Source organism: Macrobrachium rosenbergii, chromosome 10 (assembly GCF_040412425.1).
Source record: "Macrobrachium rosenbergii isolate ZJJX-2024 chromosome 10, ASM4041242v1, whole genome shotgun sequence".
Classification (NCBI taxonomy): Eukaryota; Metazoa; Arthropoda; class Malacostraca; order Decapoda; family Palaemonidae; genus Macrobrachium; species Macrobrachium rosenbergii.
In genome coordinates, this window is record NC_089750.1 from 69,948,051 (window position 1) to 69,967,206 (window position 19,156).

Here is a 19,156-nt window from a genome sequence, read left to right on the forward strand (position 1 = left end):
TTTTTTTTACCTGTCATAAAAAAATAGCTTGGTGTTGTCAAGTCTGGAGGAAGAAACAAGGAAATCTCTCTCTCTCTCTCTCTCTCTCTCTGGGTGTTTACTAACTCGGCAACATCTCTCCCAGAAAAAATTAAATATTTAGAGAATCTCTCTCTGTTAAATTTTTTATTCAACCATCAAAGAACTTTCACCAAAATATATCCCATTCATCATCTCTTCACCTTTCACGTTTCGCTAGTTATTCAATTTCCTCCTGCTTCACCTAATTCCACTTACCAAGGATTTCTGGTCATCTGTTCCTTAGACTTTTTCCTTTCTTCTCCAATTACCTTTTCCGTATTTTTCCTCATCTATGTCACCCATGACTAAAGTCCAGGTATGACGAACTTAGAAAAACTTGCGGCCCTCATAGGCCAAGGTTCTATCAAGTTACTTTTGCAGTTAAGTGACTGAAATTAATTTGTGGGTTTTGTGACACGATTTTAGAATCCACCTTTAAAAATGGAGGGACTTATTCATTTTAAATTTGACTATACTTGATGTCTAACTGGATGTTTATGTGGTCATGTCAATGTCTGTAGTCTTGAAATTTAGTTTCTCTCTAAAGAAAGACCCTATATATATATATATATATATATATATATATATATATATATATATATATATATATATATATATCAACAACAGTTATTAAGATGCGCAACAACATATCCACATTCAAACATGTCGGAAACAAAACGGTGCTACTTTGGCTTGTTATCTACGAGGAAAAAACATCTACACCGTACTCATTTTTAACCCCCGTATGGTAAATATAAAGTAGACGGCCGCACGAAGATATCGTTTATTAACAAAATTTGTCGACCACACAGTGTAGAAATGGGTAATACTTTGATCCCCAAGGTGCTAGTACTAAACAAGGCGTCCCAAGGAGCTTCCGCTATGTTCAGTGCTAGCACCTCGGAGGTGAATCTGACAACATGAACAAGAAGCAGTAAATTTTCAAAAAATATCTACATAGTAAAACATAATAATACATTTATAACAGAGAAAATGTAATTGAAATATTAAAAAAAATGCTATTAATTATATTCTAGCAACAAGCAGTGTACGTCGCTTACTATAGTGTTGCATTATGGGCAACAAGGAATTATGGGTAATACGAGCCGTACACTCTGCTATTGCTTAATGGTTAACCAGTTACGCTCCCCCTGCATTTAGAAAAGCTGATCTTTTTTTTTAAATTACGCATTGTTAATGGTTACTGCAGTTCAAAAATGAACGTGAGAGGTGTAACCAATCGGCGACGCTCCCGAAAACCAAGTCTGACATCGGTGTAATAACGGTATCGACGGTTATAAAGGTGTACATTTTTAGTACCGGTGAGGACTGTTCTTCCAGAACCAAAGAGTGTTTATCCTTTGTTTTTAGCGAGTCTCGAACCATTTTGACCTAAATTTCTACAGGAAATCAGCAATTTTAAATGGAAGGCTCATCTATCAAGTCTAAGAATAATGGTGGACGACAGTGTAAAGTGAATGAAACTACAACTGGCAATTCGGCTCCTGATTCAGGTAAGGCTAATAGGCCTAGGCCTAGTAGGCTTACATAACGGTTGGTTTAGTTAATATTTTCAAAGTGACGTGTTGGAGTGAGATAGGTTAATGCAGAGTATATTCCTGTATTTCAGTATATGATTTACATCGGCCTAGGTCAGTTTAGCTGGCGAAGCTTCGGTCAGGATGGACCTGGTTCCTTTGGGTAGGCCTAGGGATGTTAGGTTAGGATATTTCAATGTATTTCGCTGTAGTTTTTGTATTTACTGAAAACTATTTAGTGTATATATATATATATATATATATATATATATATATATATATATATATATATATATATATATATATATATATATATATATATATATATATATATATATATATATATATATATATATATATATATATATATATCTAAAGTAATATTTTCTCATTTCGACTTAACTTCTACATCGACATCAAGAAGAATATGTGATGCAAACAATGATATTGCAGTTCTTAAATTTAAATGACTGTGCTGTTTTCTGGTCCAACAAATGACAATTAACTACAACAGACGAAAAATATGTAACCTTTTATCTCGTTGCACCAGAAAGTAATATACAAAGCTGTACGCACAATAAACAACACCTCCACTTGCAACGGGTTTAACGGGTCACGTGACCCAGTGAGCGATTCCGATTTAGCTCGTAAGTTAACTACGTACTATTAATATATGTAATGGATATTAAGAATCTCGTTGACGAATATGTAAAATAAAACGAGCAGTTTGTTTCTCAAACCATGCGTTAGCAGGGCGTAATAAAGTTTCATAACTTGTTTCGTAGACTGTAAACCGTTTTTAGTTTCCTGAAAAGAAAACTGTTGTGCAGGCTTTTTTTCCGACCGCACTTTTTATGTCCGCCCTCAGATCTTAAAAACTACTGAGGCTAGGGGGCTGCTAATTGGTAAGTTTATCATTCTCCCTCTAATCATCAAACATACCAAATTGCAGCCCTCTAGTCTCGGTAGTTTTTATCTTATTTAAGGTTAAAGTTAGCCATAATAGTGCTTCTGGCAATGATATAGGATAGGACCACCGGGCCGTGGTTAAAGTTTTATGGGCCGCGTGTCACACAGCATGCCGGGACCACCGAAAAATAGATCTATTTTTGGTGTCCTAGATTATACGCTGTAGAGCCTATACAGAAAACTCGATTGCGCCGAAGAAGCAACGGCGCATTTTATACTTGTTTGTGAGCGTGTTCTACTGTCGCAGAGAAAAAATAGTACTAGTTGCGTATCAGCGCTACCGCACAAATACTTATCATTTAAACGCCGATACATCAGCGTGCAGTGGTGGAAAGTATCGAAGTCTCTTCCTAAGGGCGGTAAAGAAGAAGAAAAAATTACCGGTTCCTCCACGAACTGCGGTGAGGTTTTTGTCGAAACCGTTAAACCTTCATCACTGTTGGCATTATTGAGGTTGTTTATTTACCGAGAGCAACATGAAGGAATAAAAAGCGCCCCCTTTCTCGTGGAGACTTGCTCTCTCTCTCGTATGTACATTTATTTATTTTTTATTTATTTATTGTTTTATTTATCGAATACTACCGACTGGTTATCATTGTACGTAGGCCAAAGGACCAGGCTCGAATCCCTGTCAGGGCAAGTGCCTTTATCAGTTATAATTCACCTTGGGTGTAAGTTAATTGCTTAGTGAATTCGATATTAAACGACATTAGTGGCTTATATCTGTGACATATTTATATATATATATATATATATATATATATATATATATATATATATATATATATATATATATATATATATATATATATTTCTGTACATATAGTTAGATATATATACACACATATATACTGACACACATACATACATACATGTACACTAATACCTCCAAAACCACACTTGGACTGACTTAAATGAATGAACCGGTCTTGTGCTACGTAGTGAAACTTTTCCTTTTCTCTCTCTCTCTCTCTCTCTCTCTCTCTCTCTCTCTCTCTCTCTCTTCCTATTTTTGCTATGCAAATCCGGCTCTCGCTCTCTCGCCGCTTGCGACCTTTCCGCCCGATAGCGCGCGCGCACGTCGCACCGCCTATATCTGGTATAGTGTCGCTTAGCCCATATGGTGCTATATACAGGTCGCTGGGACAAAATACAATACTTCTGACGAATCTCTTCTAACGTCTGCAGTTTATTTATGATATATATTTGTGGCGGTTAAGGAAAATGGTGTTATACTTGTGTTGTGGAAAATATATTTGTGTATATTCATGTAGATAAGTACACGCACAAACTGTGTATATACATACACATTATGATCTCAATTCGTAGACTAGTATACTTATATACAGTAGTTACGTGCACACACACGCACGCGCGCACGCACACACACACATACACACACCCACATATAAACACATATATATAAATATATATATATATATATATATATATATATATATATATATATATATATATATATATATATATATATACAGTATATATGTGTATATATACACGTACATACAGTAGACAAACATATATATAATTTATATATACACATATATGTGTATGTGTGTTTGTGTGTGTGCATGTATGAATGTATATTAGTCTATGAAACGTGACCACACCTTTCCTGGTTACTTATTTTAGAAGATAACGTATTTCCTGCCATCACTTTGGCAAGCAGGTATCGGGAACATGCGTTCTTAACATGTCACTGACAGTCATTGAAAAAAAAAATTGTCCTTTTGCCCTTGCAATGCGTCTTTGCAATGTCAAGATGAGCTGGGAACTCCTTCGCACTATCTGTCAGCGTCCTTTCATGACAGGGCACTAGATTACTCCGAAGCCAGATAAAGCGATAAATAAATAAATAAGGGTAACGGGCAGAAAACTGGACGCTTAAATCTGCTTCTCGTATCGGCAGTCGGATCTTTAACCTCATACCTGTAATTAACTGCAATCTTCATAATCTGAGTCACTAAGCATTAATATCCGTTTTCTAAGGTAGGCATTATCACGTGAAATTCAAATTTATCTTCGCGCAAACTCAGGTTTTTCTTTTTTTTTTTATGTGAGAAGTCGACTGAGGACAGTTTGCCACAAATTTAGTGAGGAGTGTTGTACGTCAAACCTTTCATAAGTCTTGACTCCTGTGATATAACGCATGCGTCCCAGTAAGGGGGTAGTGCCGTCAGTGAGCCTCATCGGTTGCACTGCAGGCAGTACTCAAGGTTCTTTCCAGCGTCCCTTAGGCCCCTAGCTGCGGCCCCTTTCATTCCTTTGACTGTCTCTCCGTTCATATTCTCTTTCTTCCGTCTTACTTTCCACCCTCTCCTATCAATTGTTTCATAGTGCAACTGTGAGGTTTTCCTCCTGTTACACCTTTCAAACCTTCTAACTGCCAGTTTCCCTTTACTGTACTTCCGTCCATATTCTCTATTCCGTCTTACTTTGCACCCTCTCCTGACAATTGCTTCATAGTGCGACTGCGAGGTTTTCCTCCTGTTACACCTTTCAAACCTTCTTTACTCCCAGTTTCCCTTTCAGCGCTGAATGACCCCATAGGTTCCAGCGCTTGGCATTGGCCTAAATTTTCTATCCCATTCACCTCAACGAATGCGTCAAAAAAAACTTTTTTTATTCTCCAGTCTCACGATGATCTATGTCGTGAGGAAGATAGAGATCGACGAATCTCTCACACACACACGCACACACACGCACACGCACACACACACACACAAGGAAAAGGAAATCAATATATGTATCGTGATAACGCATTTTTGAAATTACGGGTACAAAGAAAGACACAGATTTGCCGCGTAACTTGAGGTTACAGTTTCAGCGGAAAGATGTTGGAGATTTGAATAATGATTCCGGTTCTCGGCCTGTGAAATTATGACCCCTTGTCTATCGCTGCAATTATTATAATTATTATATGTTACAAGAACTTTGAGATACCTGCAGTATGTAGCACATTATCGTAAGTTGTAACAGGAGCTTCTTCTTCTTCTTCTTCTTCTTCTTCTTCTTCTTCTTCTTATTATTATTATTATTATTATTATTATTATTATTATTATTATTATTATTATTTTATTTTATTTTTATTTTTATTATTATTAATGTAAGACACCTGCAGTGTGAGATGCAGATTATTGTTATTATTATTATTATTATTATTATTATTATTATTATTATTATTATTATTATTATTATTATTACTTGTGTGCTGATACCAGCAAATAATGACGGTAATATAAGAGAGAGTCGGTAGGTTCAAAATTTCATTTTTAAAAGATTTCCACCTAATGAACAAAATCCTGATAATGCTCATTGCCTAAATATTATCCAAAATAAAAATAACAACAAAAACAACAACAACAACAATAATAATAATAATAATAATAATAATAATAATAATAATAATAATAATAATAATAATAATAATAATAAATAATTTTCAAAGGTCAGTAGTAACTGAGACTTGATATATTTTTGGCTGATTTTTTTTTTTTTTTTTTTTTGCAAAGTGAAAAGGTTTGAATTGGGAGAAAAAAAATTTGACAGAATAATGAGTGAACAGTCAAAGCTTTAAACAGATCATACATAATTCGCAGTGCACTTTCAACAAGGATTTTTGCAATACTCAGCAGTCGAGCAATTGAGATACCATCTGTTTTTTTTTTTTTTCTTACTTTACTCTCAAACATGGAAATCTTTTAATGCGTCAATAGCGTAATAAATAAAATAAATAAAGGAATAAAAAAAAAAAAAAAAACAGTAGATACAGCGATGCGAAGCTCAAAAATTAAACGACTGAGATATGATCATTTTTTCTCGCCAAAAAGAAAACTTTTACTGCGTGAATAAATAAATAAATGAATATAGATGAATAAATAAAAAATAAATGAATAAACAAGTAAAAAAGAAAAAAACAGCATTGAAAAACATTCAGTTCACTGAAGCTATTTTCAGTGCCTTGCCAGACGCACGATCAATCACTGTTTTCCAAAAGGTTTTCACTTTTCGCCCAAATTAGTTTCCACATCGATTGACTTCAATTTTGCCGACAGAATCCTGATTTGCAAACCCGCAAAACTACCGAAAGGTCAGTGCTTACTCAGTACTGGTCTCACCAGTTCTCAAATTGAATCTTGCTACTGCGTAAAGGTCTCCAAAGGTCAGACGAATCTCTCTCTCTCTCTCTCTCTCTCTCTCTCTCTCTCTCTCTCTCTCTCTCTCTCTCTCTCTATTTCTTTTCACGGTCCCCTGCTTCGTTACTGGGGGAAGGGATCGTATGTTTATGTCGATGGACGTGTGATGTCTCACTTGAGACGTTTGATGTTTTTTTCTCTCTCTTTTTTTTTTTTGGGGGGGGGCGCCTTTCTTCAGCCTTGGTGGTCATTTATTCCTCTGGATTTTATATCTGTGTCGAATTTCACTTATCAAGTGATGACTTAAATTTAAATTCCTTCAGACTACCATACTTTCTCTTTACGCATACACACACATATATATATATATTACATTACATATATATATATATATATATATATATATATATATATATATATATATATATATATATATATATATACATATACACATACTATACATATGCACACACAAACACACACACAGACACATATCTATATGCGTATAAAAATTTTCGTATTTAGTACATGCATGTTTATACACCTACATGCATAGTATGACTGTATGACTGATCAATTCATGTACAAATGCGATCTTCCTTCAAAATGTTGCCTATCTAATCTCCTACAACTTTTTACCCAATATCATTGATATATACCTCTGAAAGCCCCGGAATCCGAAATGGAAAGAAAAAGAGGTTTTCCTTCCCTAATGGGGTTCGAATCCACTGCGAAAGCACGAGGCCAGCTAAATCCACAAAAACGAGGAACCCGCAGTGTCTGGGACACTTCCCTAACCATTCTGAACACCTATTTGAGGAACGCTTTAAAAACTGAATAGAGACTAAATTAAAAATAGATATTCTTTAGAACCAACGTTCGTTAGAGGACATGAAATGAGCGTTTATCTGTTACACCGCTGTTAAGGTACATCAAAGTGGTTGAACGTGACTGGAAGGTTCCTCAAGCCTTGGTCTGAGGTTCCTGAACCACGAATTATTACTAGCTGGTGAAGCTGGCGCTATAAAAGTGGAGAGCTGTTTTTGTGCATGAAATTCTGAAACCTGAAAGATTTAAGGGAGGGATCATGTCAGCCTTCTAGGAGCAAGGCTTTCCGGCGGTAGTAAAGTGAACGTTTGTTAAGATTAACGGAAAGAATGTTTGGATTCATTCTAAACATTTCCCGGCAGTAGCAAAGTGAACGCTTGTTAAGATTAACGGAAAGAATGTTTGGATTCATTCTAAACATTTTCAGGATCCTGGCTGAGAGAGAGAGAGAGAGAGAGAGAGAGAGAGAGAGAGAGACTCCTCTTGATACATCGAAGGAAAAACTAGGAAGTGACCCAAACGAACCGTGCATGACGTACTAATTATAGAACGCTGCAAAAGTCTCTTTTCAAACCTTTTAAACCTTCACTGAGGATAATTCCATTTCTAATGCATTATTTTCATTGTGACATCTGCAACAAAGATCTTCTCCTTCTTCTTTGCTTATCGTGGTAAGGAAAACAAGCCGCTGTCAAATTTGGAATTCGAGTGTTCTCGCTGTCCGTCTGGAAACCGGTTCTGGAGTATACTTCCTCCAAACACTACGACCAAGATCATCACTTTTAACAGCATTGTAACGAGTCTTTGGGAGAAAAGAATTCACATTCTGGTAGGCAACTCTGGCCTCTTTGCAACTCCTATTTGTTTAAAATGCCATTTTATAATTCAGAATTAAATATTCTACCTAATTCAGTTTTATATTCTCGAACCTCTCAAGTGTACGATCTGGTTAAATCCGGCTCTTACTGAGGCAAATTTGCCGCCTTCTAATCGCAGCGCGCATGACCGTGGCCACGGCATGACCCACTACTACAAGGCAGGTCGGCCAGACAAGTGATTAAGAATGAAGCACCCGAGTCGACCGCGCATAGTGAGCAACGGCCCATGATTTACAGGTTGTAAACCAAGGAGAGTTAAATATTTAGTTCTCTTGCAAATATTCATAGGTTACTTGAAGACAAATTTATTTTCATTTGTTGAAGTCTGAGGCATTCTGAGTCGTCTTCATTACAGTTTACGTCAAGATACTGTTTCAAACAATAGAAATATAAAGTTCTTACCCTCGCTAACGATAGAACAATTAACTTCAGTCGTGACATATGAGGCAGTATCTTTTAAACAAAATAACTGATACCGATAAGTAATCAGGTTAGTGGTAGACAACCATTAAAAGAAGTTAATACAAAACTGAAACTATTAATGCAAAGACGAAGGATCGTCGAATGTTCTGTTGTATCGACATGCTAGTCGTGCGTCGGGCCTGCGATGAGCCCGCACGAGGCAGCGTGATGCTTAGCCTACATTGTGTGACGAATTTCCCCTTCAGTGATGATCATTTTCTTCCAACTGACATTTCTCCACTTCTTAATCATGTGCCGCTTTTTTTTCGACTTTTCTCATATTGCTGTTATATCGGCATATCACGAATGGAGGAAAAAAATGGGTAGGGCGAGTCAAGTACCCTATGATGATTATTATTTTTTTTTAATACCTCTTCCTATTTCCACGTAACGCTGTAGCTTAGATATAGCCTCGATATGCATCAGTATTCCCTGTATCATTAGACTCATTGTAATGCTTTTAGAATCATTCCAGTGTTTCACGCGTCATTTTTCGTACTTCATTAGTCTCAAATTATTATTTCATTAACCTCGTTTTATTGCTTCATTAGAATTATACCGTCATTTCAACAAACTCGTTTTACTGCTTCATTATAATGTTTCGTTAACTCGTTCTACTGCTACATTATACTGTTTCATTAAACTCGCTTAACTGCTTCTTTAGACGCATGTTACTATTCAATTAAACTCGTTTCATTGCTTCATTAGACTCATTTTGTTACTGGTGATAACTAGAAACGTAATAAACGCAATGTATATTGTTGATGCGCCTTTCCAATTGATGGTTGAAACCAGTGATCCACATAAACGTAAATTATTGAGTAAACGAATCAAAACGGTCTGTAGTCCAGAGGTGCTCTGGCTGAAGTTCAATCCATCGTAAGCTGCGTTTGCGTTAAAGGGATCGAAACGAACCGGGTTCGATATGAGCTTCCTGCTCCAGGTTGTCGAGCAGGAAGCTTTCGCCTCTGAAGCTGTTTCTGTGCAAATTCTCGGAAGAAAAAAAACCCGCTCGCTATATTCCTGAAGGGAAATAAGTTCTTGTGGTACATGAAGTGGTAATAACATTAATCTCCCAGGCGAAAGTGTCGTCGACGTAGAGTTAAGCAAACGTCAGGGTGTTTCAAAAGTTTTCCTCCAAATTTGAGGTAAAGGATGGTGGAAAGGTGTTGCCAGGTAACTGATGTTAATTCTGAAATGATGAGCGGTGAGTTTTTTATATGGCTCCATTCCCCAAAGCTAAAATATTTTGGTACGTCTGATTTTTTTTTTTTTTATTTAAATGTTACAGTTTGCGTCTTGAAAACTTGACGCCGTGAGGCTTCTTGGGACTAGAATGAGCCGAGACTTCGATACTTTGTAAATGAATGATTTTGAAAGTTTTATGTTCTATATTTTGCATTTAACGTTTCTAGAATGACCCGTTCACAAATTTTGCTCTCTCGTAATTAAAGTTTATAATTGTTCCTGAAAATTCTGATCTGATATCTAAACACGGGTGTTTCCTAGACAGTGACCCCAAGGCTTTTAACCCTGTATGTATCCACCTTTGCGGCGTGTTTAGTACAAGCCCGTTGAGGACTCGTAAAAACATAAACAAAAGACTGTAAGTATAAAGATAATGACCCCCAAGAAATATTAGTCCTAGATAACGACCCCCGAAAACCCTTGGGGGTCACTATCTAAGACTATCCCGGAAAATTATATGCAGTTCACTTTAAATTCTCAGCCAGACGTCTAGATTTTAAACTGCTATCCTGCACATAGCTCTAAAAAAAAATTCATAATTCTATTTTTATATGAAGATCATATTCGTGTAAAGCATTTAGTCCTATAAAAATCAAAAAAGCCGAAATAAACTAAAACTATAAGAATTTTGCTCAGGTGAATAGCAGTCATAAATGTCGAAAACTTATGAAAGAAAAAAAACTGAAGCATAGCACATTAAATTTGGACCCTGCACGAGACTATACTAAGCTTTTCAACTCCCTGTTGTTTTTCTTTCCTGAGACGAGGAAGTGTGGAGTCCAAGACTGGCAGATGGAAGGAGATCCTTTCGCAATAAAAAAAAAAAAAATCCATTAAATAAAGGAGAGAGGATAGTCGGTATTTCCATGACCACAAACACGCCAGGGTCCTGCTTGCGGCGTGACGTCATTTGAGAATTGTCAGTGAGGCAGTCAAAACCGCTCCTGTTGACGAGAGCCCTGGAGTAAGAGACGCTTCTCTCTCTCTCTCTCTCTCTCTCTCTCTCTCTCTCTCTCTCTCTCTCTCTCTCTCTCTCTCTCTTACGTGCATACGCTTATAGGTTACCTAATGTATATATGTGCTTATGCTCGTGATCTGAACGTGATATTAATAAAAATCTATCGTATACTTATGATCTTAGATGGCATATCTGATAAACTGTCGAGAGAGAGAGAGAGAGAGAGAGAGAGAGAGAGAGAGAGAGAGATGAGATGCAAGTTAGATTCTTAAAGTAATTTTGATAAACAAGAAACAGTAGATGAAGGAAATATGAGTTAGATTCTCATGGTAATTTTGACAAACAAGAAACAGTAGATGAATGAAATATAAAGCATTTTAAAAAGTAGTCTTATCCGACTATTTTTAAGTCCTTCTTTCCTGCGAAGTGTTGAAAGGGGTGTAGGATAAATTGTCGAAAAAAAAGGTGTTTAGTGTGATGAAATATCTGCATTAGAATAACTCCCAGGTGGACAAAAGTTAAGTATACCTTAGTTTAACCAGACCACTGAGCTGATTAACAGCTCTCCTAGGGCTGGCCCGAAGGATTAGACTTATTTTACGTGGCTAAGAACCAATTGGTTACTTAGCAACGGGACCTACAGCTTATTGTGGAATCCGAACCACATTAAACCGAGAAATTAATTTCTATCACCAGAAATAAATTCCTCTAATTCTTCATTGGCCGGCCGGAGATTCGAACGCGGGCCCTGCAGAGTGCTAGCCGAGAACGGTACCGACTAGTCCAACGAAGAACTGCGTCCCAGGTGGACAAACTGTGGTACAGTAAAACATACACAAAAAGTAATTTTTAACGTTTCGATACCCGTATTCATGTGTGTAACATTCAGTACTTTCCGCAGCATGCTGTACCAGTGAATTCGTTTGTGAACTTCAGTGTATGGAGGCATATTTGTATAAGTCTTTCCGTGCTGAGTAACAAATCGAATGTACCCGTTTATTCATATGTATATGTGCATCCCTTCTCATGCAGCATATTATACAAATAAATAAATCGGTTGTACATCTCTGTAAATTGTGTAATCTGTATACATTCATCTCTATGTATATAAGCAGTTTGTATACATTCATGCGTTCATATTGCATTCTGTATCAGTAAATGCAGCCCACTCGACTGAAATGCCAAAATACAGGTCATAACGCAGATGCAGGAAATGACCCGCAGTTTCACTAAATCGTATGCGTGACCTTTCAAAGTGACCTCACTCGGCCTGACACCCAGTCATCAACGTCACGGTCACGCGTCAGGTCAGTTGAAAAAAACATATAAAAAAAAAAAGAAGAACGAGGAAGGCAATTATTATTCGGGTAGCCCAGGTGTGAAATGAATTTGTAAATATGTTTCGGAAACTTTTGTGAGGTAAAAGGCAAGGTTAAGAATATAAACGATGATTTAAATGAAGAAGGTAAAAATGCGAGGTTGATGGTGTAAAGCTTATTCTGTTTTGTTACACTGTAATTCTTCAATAATATTCAATGCAATGAGAGTGAGAGTCTATTTAGAAAAGGAAATTTTGAATATACAAATGATGATTTAAATGAAGGAGGTAAAAACGCAAGGTTGATCTTGACAAGCTTATTTCAGTGTTATTAATATTTTGTTTTGTTACAGGTTTAGCTTCTTCACTTCAGCAATATGTAATGCAATAAAAGTGGATGGTGTGTCAAAAATAAACTTCATTTTTTCTTTCCGGATCTAAGCGTTGGAAAACCCGGTGGGTTTTTTTTCATTTGGCAAATGAAAGGGTTTAAGATACACTGCCAATAACTCGATATGCCATTGCAAATGACCGATCGTTTGAGTGTTCTTTTCGAAATGGATTTAAAAAGAAACTTCCTATTCAATATAATTCTATATTTTAATCCAAGGAATGTAAAGTCTCTTTCATGTTCATATTTGATGAATTTTTTTTTTTATTATTATTATTTCCATTAACTCTTATTTACGTTGCCGCTTGAATGAGAGTCTGAGTGCATAGAAAATAAGTAATAACAGATATGTAATTCTTTTATTGTTATAAGCTGTCGACTTTCAATTTCCGTCCAAGACTGAAGAATGCTGACAATGAATATAATACTGAACGTTTATAGGCTGTTAATCTTATGAGGTCATGACCCTATCTTTTTATCCCAGTAAAATTGTTTTTTGTCCCACCGACCTTGGACTGCATACGGATATTGGGTTTCCCATTCAGTCAAGTCTCTCTCTCTCTCTCTCTCTCTCTCTCTCTCTACACACAGACACACGTGTGCATATAGAGTATATATATATATATATATATATATATATATATATATATATATATATATATATATATATATATATATATGTGTGTGTGTGTGTGTGTGTATATATATATATAATATATATATATATATATATATATATATATATACATATACTGTATATGAGTGTGTGTATATGTATATATATAAATATATATTATATATACAGTATATATGTGTGTGTGTACATATGTGTGTGAAATGAAAACTACACAAAAGCATGTATGAAATATGCAAAAAAAAAAAAAATCAGTAGTTTGTCCCTATACACACAATACATGCAAGCGCGCATGCATATAATTATCTTAAATATCCACGCCCTCAAAAAGCGCACATATCATCCAGAAAGGTGACAACTTCGTCCACGAGATTAATTGTTTTTCAACACCGCTGTTTTTACCTTTGCTTCATGAAAAATAAGAGAATAATTTGGAAAATGAAAGTATCAGATAACCTTCCAGTTTCAAAGTGATTTATGACCTGTTCAAACATATAAGAAGGATATTTAATTCTCAAACATATAAGAAGGATATTTAATTCTCAAACATATAAGAAGGATATTTAATTCTCTCTCTCTCTCTCTCTCCTCCAAAAGCATGCTTGGCCACCTACCGTGGTATTGTTGATACGATTTCATCTCAAAACTGCTCCGTCATTACCTTACTTATAATTCATGGGGGTGATCAGGTTGCGTGACTGGCCATTTTGGAAGTTTATTTTGATAAGTTGCATTCCCTGAAAGTGCTTCGAATAAACTTATAACACTTATCTGAATAACTGCATACTCACCGTGCTTACGCGTAGGCTTCATAAGGGCGGTGTGTGTTTGTTTGTTTGTTTGTTTTCGTGCTTCATCTGTCATATAAGGTTTGGTCTAAACTTGCTCAGGAAACAAACACCTAGAGCCATCCACTTTATGTACAGAAGGTAGACACTTGAATGAGATCTGTTATAATTCCACATCAATAACAGGTTGACGTTGAACGTTTATGTCATTCTTATGCATACTTATTCTTATTATTCTTTCTTTGACCACCAGATCCTCGGGAAATACCCAAAGCCGAGATCGAAATAAGAAACGCTGAAGACAACAATTGTTAAACGAAAGTTCTAAAGCCCCACCAATATATATGCCCAAGCGGAAAAAGTTAAGTATACCTTAGTTTTACCAGACCACTGAGCTGATCAACAGCTCTCCTAGGGCTGGCCCGAAGGATCAGACTTATTTAACGTGGCTAAGAACCAATTGGTTACTTAGCAATGGGACCTACAGCTTATTGTGGAATCCGAACCACACTATAGCGAGAAATGATTTTCGGTCACCAGAAATAAATTCCTCTAACTCTTCATTAGCCGCCCGGAGAGTCGAACTCGGGCCTAACGAGTGCAAGGCCATAACTCTACCGACTCGCCCAAGGAAGAGCTTTGCCCAAGCGGAATCCATCACTTCTTCTCGCTCTTATAGTCAGCCCTTACCTTGATGTTGGGAGTTAATTACGCTTAATTGTCGCCATAACTCTTACCCAGCCTCTTGAAGGAAGCAAGAGTTGGCTTTCGTAATTTTACAAATGCCCCACCTCCACTGTCTGCGTTATCTCAAACGCGGAAGCTCAAGAAACCTTAATGAGAATTCCTTCCGTAGGGGGGTAGTGCCGTCATTGCACCTCATGCGGTGCACTGTAGGCATTACTTAAGGTTCTTTGTAGCGTCCCTTTGGCCCCCTAGTTGCAACATCTTTCATTCCTTTTGCTGTACCTCCTTTCATATTCTCTTTCTTCCATCTTACTTTCCACCCTCTCCTAACGATTGATTCATAGTGCAACTGCGAGGTTTTCCTCCTGTTACACCTTTCAAACCTTTTTACCGTCAATTTCCGTTTCAGGGCGGAATGACCTCATAGGTCCCAGCGCTTGGCCTTTGTCCTAAATTGTACGTTCTCTTCTTAATGAGAATTCATGACTATGATCTCACATGCTTTGGTGAGCTTCTGGGAGAGAGTTCATATGACTTGCAGTTATTTCCGAGTTACAAGGAACAGGATATTTACAGGACTTTCATTTCCTACTGATATTTTCTTTACAGTTCAGATTTGTTGTTTGGTTCATTGGGGGCAAACCTAACTCAATGAAAATCAAGTTTTTCTCAAGGTATTATAATTGCTCTTCAGTTGTATTGGTCTGCGTCGTTTGAGGCAAATTGGTTTCATTTTGATACTTTTTTACTCTTAATCAAGTTTTGTCTTTAGCTTTCTCTTATTTCAGTTTTGCTAATTTTGGTCAGCCACGATAAAAATGCCATTAAAAAACAAAAATATGTCTTAAAATTGTCTATACTTATTATTATTATTATTATTATTATTATTATTATTATTATTATTATTATTATTATTATTATTATTATTATTATTCAGAATTTATTCCCCTATTCATATGGAACACGCCCACAGGGGCCATCGACTTGAAATTCAAACTTCCGAAGAAGGAAAAAAAATTAATAACTTGATAGATATATAGATAAAAATATAAATAAATCATTAAATTTCAGGGTGAATTTTTTTAGGGTAGCAATGCGTTGCATCTTTGCTTGAACTCTGAGGCTCAATCTGCTCTAATCCTTTTAGTTCAATTCACAAAATGATTAAAAGATTGATAAATAAATAGATAGAAATATCAATCAACCAATCAATCCTGTGGCACCCACGGGGATGCATAGGACCTCGGTGAACTCACGCCACCACATCATTCTGCCCTGGGCTAACTCCTCAAGATCTCTCCAGCACTCGTCTCCTGCTTCCCACCTCATTGTCCTCAACCACGTCTCCTTTGGCCTACCTCTACCTCTTCTACCAAGAGCAACTCACCCTGGTGTACCTCATACTATTCCCTGTCTTCTACAGCATACACATGGCCTAGCCACTTCCGGCATGAGAATCTAACATACTCATCGACAGGCTGCATCCCCGTTACTTCTCTAATTCTGTTATTTGATATCCTATCCCTCCAATTAATTCCTAATATTCTTCTGAGCGCCTTATTTTCAAATGCCAAGAAATATAAATAAATAATTTGAGTACATGGTGAATTGTTTTAGGGTACTAAAGCGTTGCGTCTTCACTTGAACTTATAAGGCTCAGTCTAATCCATTCAGTCCAATAAGATAAGGCTCAGTCTAATCCATTCAGTCCAATAAGATAGGGCTCAGTCTGATCCATTCAGTCCAGTAAGGTAAGGCTCAGTCTAATCCATTCAGTCCAGTTAGATAAGGCTCAGTCTAATCCATTCAGTCCAGTAAGATGAGGCTCAGTCTAATCCATTCAGTCCAATAAGATAAGGCTCAGTCTGATCCATTCAGTCCAATAAGATAAGACTCAGTCTAATCCATTCAGTCCAATAAGATAGGGCTCAGTCTAATCCATTCAGTCCAGTAAGATAAGGCTCAGTCTAATCCATTCAGTCCAGTAAGATAAGGCTCAGTCTAATCCATTCAGTCCAGTAAGATAAGGCTCAGTCTAATCCATCAGTTCAATAAGATAAGGCTCAGTCTAATCCATTCAGTCCAAAAAGCAGTCGAAACACAGGACAACCTTTGCTAACTTCGATCCAGACGCGGAAGTGCATATGTTCTTCCCTACAGAGTAAAAACAAAAATAAAACTAGAGGTAAAAAAAAAAAAAAAGTGCCCAGCGAGGGCGTGGGGTAGAAGATCGTAAGCTCGGCTGCAGAGCATAATAACAAGCGCTGGGGGCCTTTGAAAGAAGAGAGAGAGAGAGAAACGCGTCCACTTTTTGCGCTGGGTTATGTCAGTGTACAGGTGGGAAGAAGTTTTTTTTTCACCCTGGCGGTCAGCCTCACCTTAGTACCTTACACCGAAGTCTTCATTTTCTCATGGATAATTGATGTTTCTGGTCTGCATTTACCAATAAATCATAGAGAAAAGCGTGTATTGTTATAATATCCTCTAATACACGAGGTAACGTCCAAGTCATCTTACAAAAACAATGAATTAAAAAACGCAATGTGGCAACTCGAATGCAAAAACCGGTCGCGCATGTGCAGCACGGTACGATGATGCAACTTGCTATTGAGACCTTGCAACTATGTGGCTAACCAGCGATTACGTGTCTAGCGTTTTCAGAAGAGAAAACTAATCCTGTGGGCCGTGCAGTTTCTTATTGAAACTCCGCCAGATGAACGTTCGTGTTTTTTTTTTCCTGTTTACTATTAGCAAAATAAAACTTTTTCCTGCGGTGAAACCTGTTTCACAATTGCTGAGAAGATAAGCTGTATTCGGCAAAATCAACGAATTCGCCAAATAATAAAAGTATAAAACCGTTTAAGATACGATTTTTTTTTATCTGGCAAACGCCTGGAATTATATTTCTCTCAGAGAACTTTTGCTTTGAATAGTCTTGTTCAGGTGAAGATGCTCGCCCAACTCACTGAGAAAAATAAACATTTCACGAAGTTAAAATTACTTCAACCCAGGCTCGAACGGAATATGATCAGGACATGGGATTAGGACATTGCTTTTCCCACGCTCGAGTCCCGAGCGAGACAGTGATTCAAGGACCCTCAGCTAAAGGCCATGGCTTCTTTTGTTGACTTTCGTAGTGTATGCTGTGCCTGGTAGTTAGCAGATTGCTGTGGCTTACAGTCGGGTTATAGAAAGGATAAGGGGTATCAGCTTTTTCACAGTATACAACAAAACACCTCCCGGAGCCAGCCATCATATTGGAATTAAATTGCTAATATACAAGTGAGAGGACGCAAAAACACTTAAAAGGAACTGTTTTTGCATGGTGCATTCGGCATCAGAAAAAAATGGAAAGGTAAGAAATGTGGAGATACGCATGCGCGGTAAAGAAAAAAAAAAAAGGTGACTACTAATAAGAGGACCATTTAAAGAGCCTTGAGATGGTTTAGTCATGTGGAAAGAATGGGAGACGTTAGGCATGGCCAAAAGTGCCTATAATTCGAAAGTGTTACGAAGGGAGGAGGACAAGGGATGATAGGGGCATTGGAAAATAATTAATCGTGAATGGCGAGGGTTGTATAAGAGAGTGAAAACATTGCTGATGAACCTTTTTGCCTAGGTGTGTGAAGGTCTCGGTGTTGTTTTTATTTCTTTGGAGCCACCCCCTGTCAGTAGAAACTGTTTAATATATAAAATTCATACACACACACACACACACACACACACACACACACATATATATATATATATATATATATATATATATATATATATATATATATATATATATATATATATATATAAAAATTTATATAACATATATATATATATACATACAGTATATATGTATATTTATATATATAAATATATATATATATATATATATAAATTTATATATATATACATATATATGTATACATATAAATAACATGTATACGTATATATATACATATATATTTGTATATGTATATACATACATACATGTATAAATGCATCAGTTTTCACCAGAATCTTGCATACTAATGCCCGGAGAGTCTCCACGTGTCTGTGTGAAAAGGGGTGGAAAAATATCCTTAGGGGGAATATGAACTCATCACATTTCAGTAGAAATGGACCGGTCTGATCTGGCTGGAAAAGAAAGTATGAAAGTTAATAACTGTGTGTTTGTTTCTTTCGGAGTTAATTTAATGGCAAATGGAAGGGCACGATTCGTCAAGTTATGCCAACAGAAGAGAGAGTCCAT

At 36.7% G+C, this 19,156-nt stretch overlaps 1 protein-coding gene across 1 annotated transcript in view; it reads left to right on the forward strand.

Moving 5' to 3' along the window:
* Nucleotides 1–1,153: 1,153 nt before the first annotated feature.
* Nucleotides 1,154–19,156, forward strand: part of LOC136842810 (uncharacterized) — a 78,358-nt gene continuing 60,355 nt past the window's right edge. The window contains exon 1 of the mRNA XM_067110676.1: nt 1,154–1,574. The gene's annotated coding sequence lies outside the window, so the exon portion shown is untranslated. The remainder of the gene's footprint in view (nt 1,575–19,156) is intronic.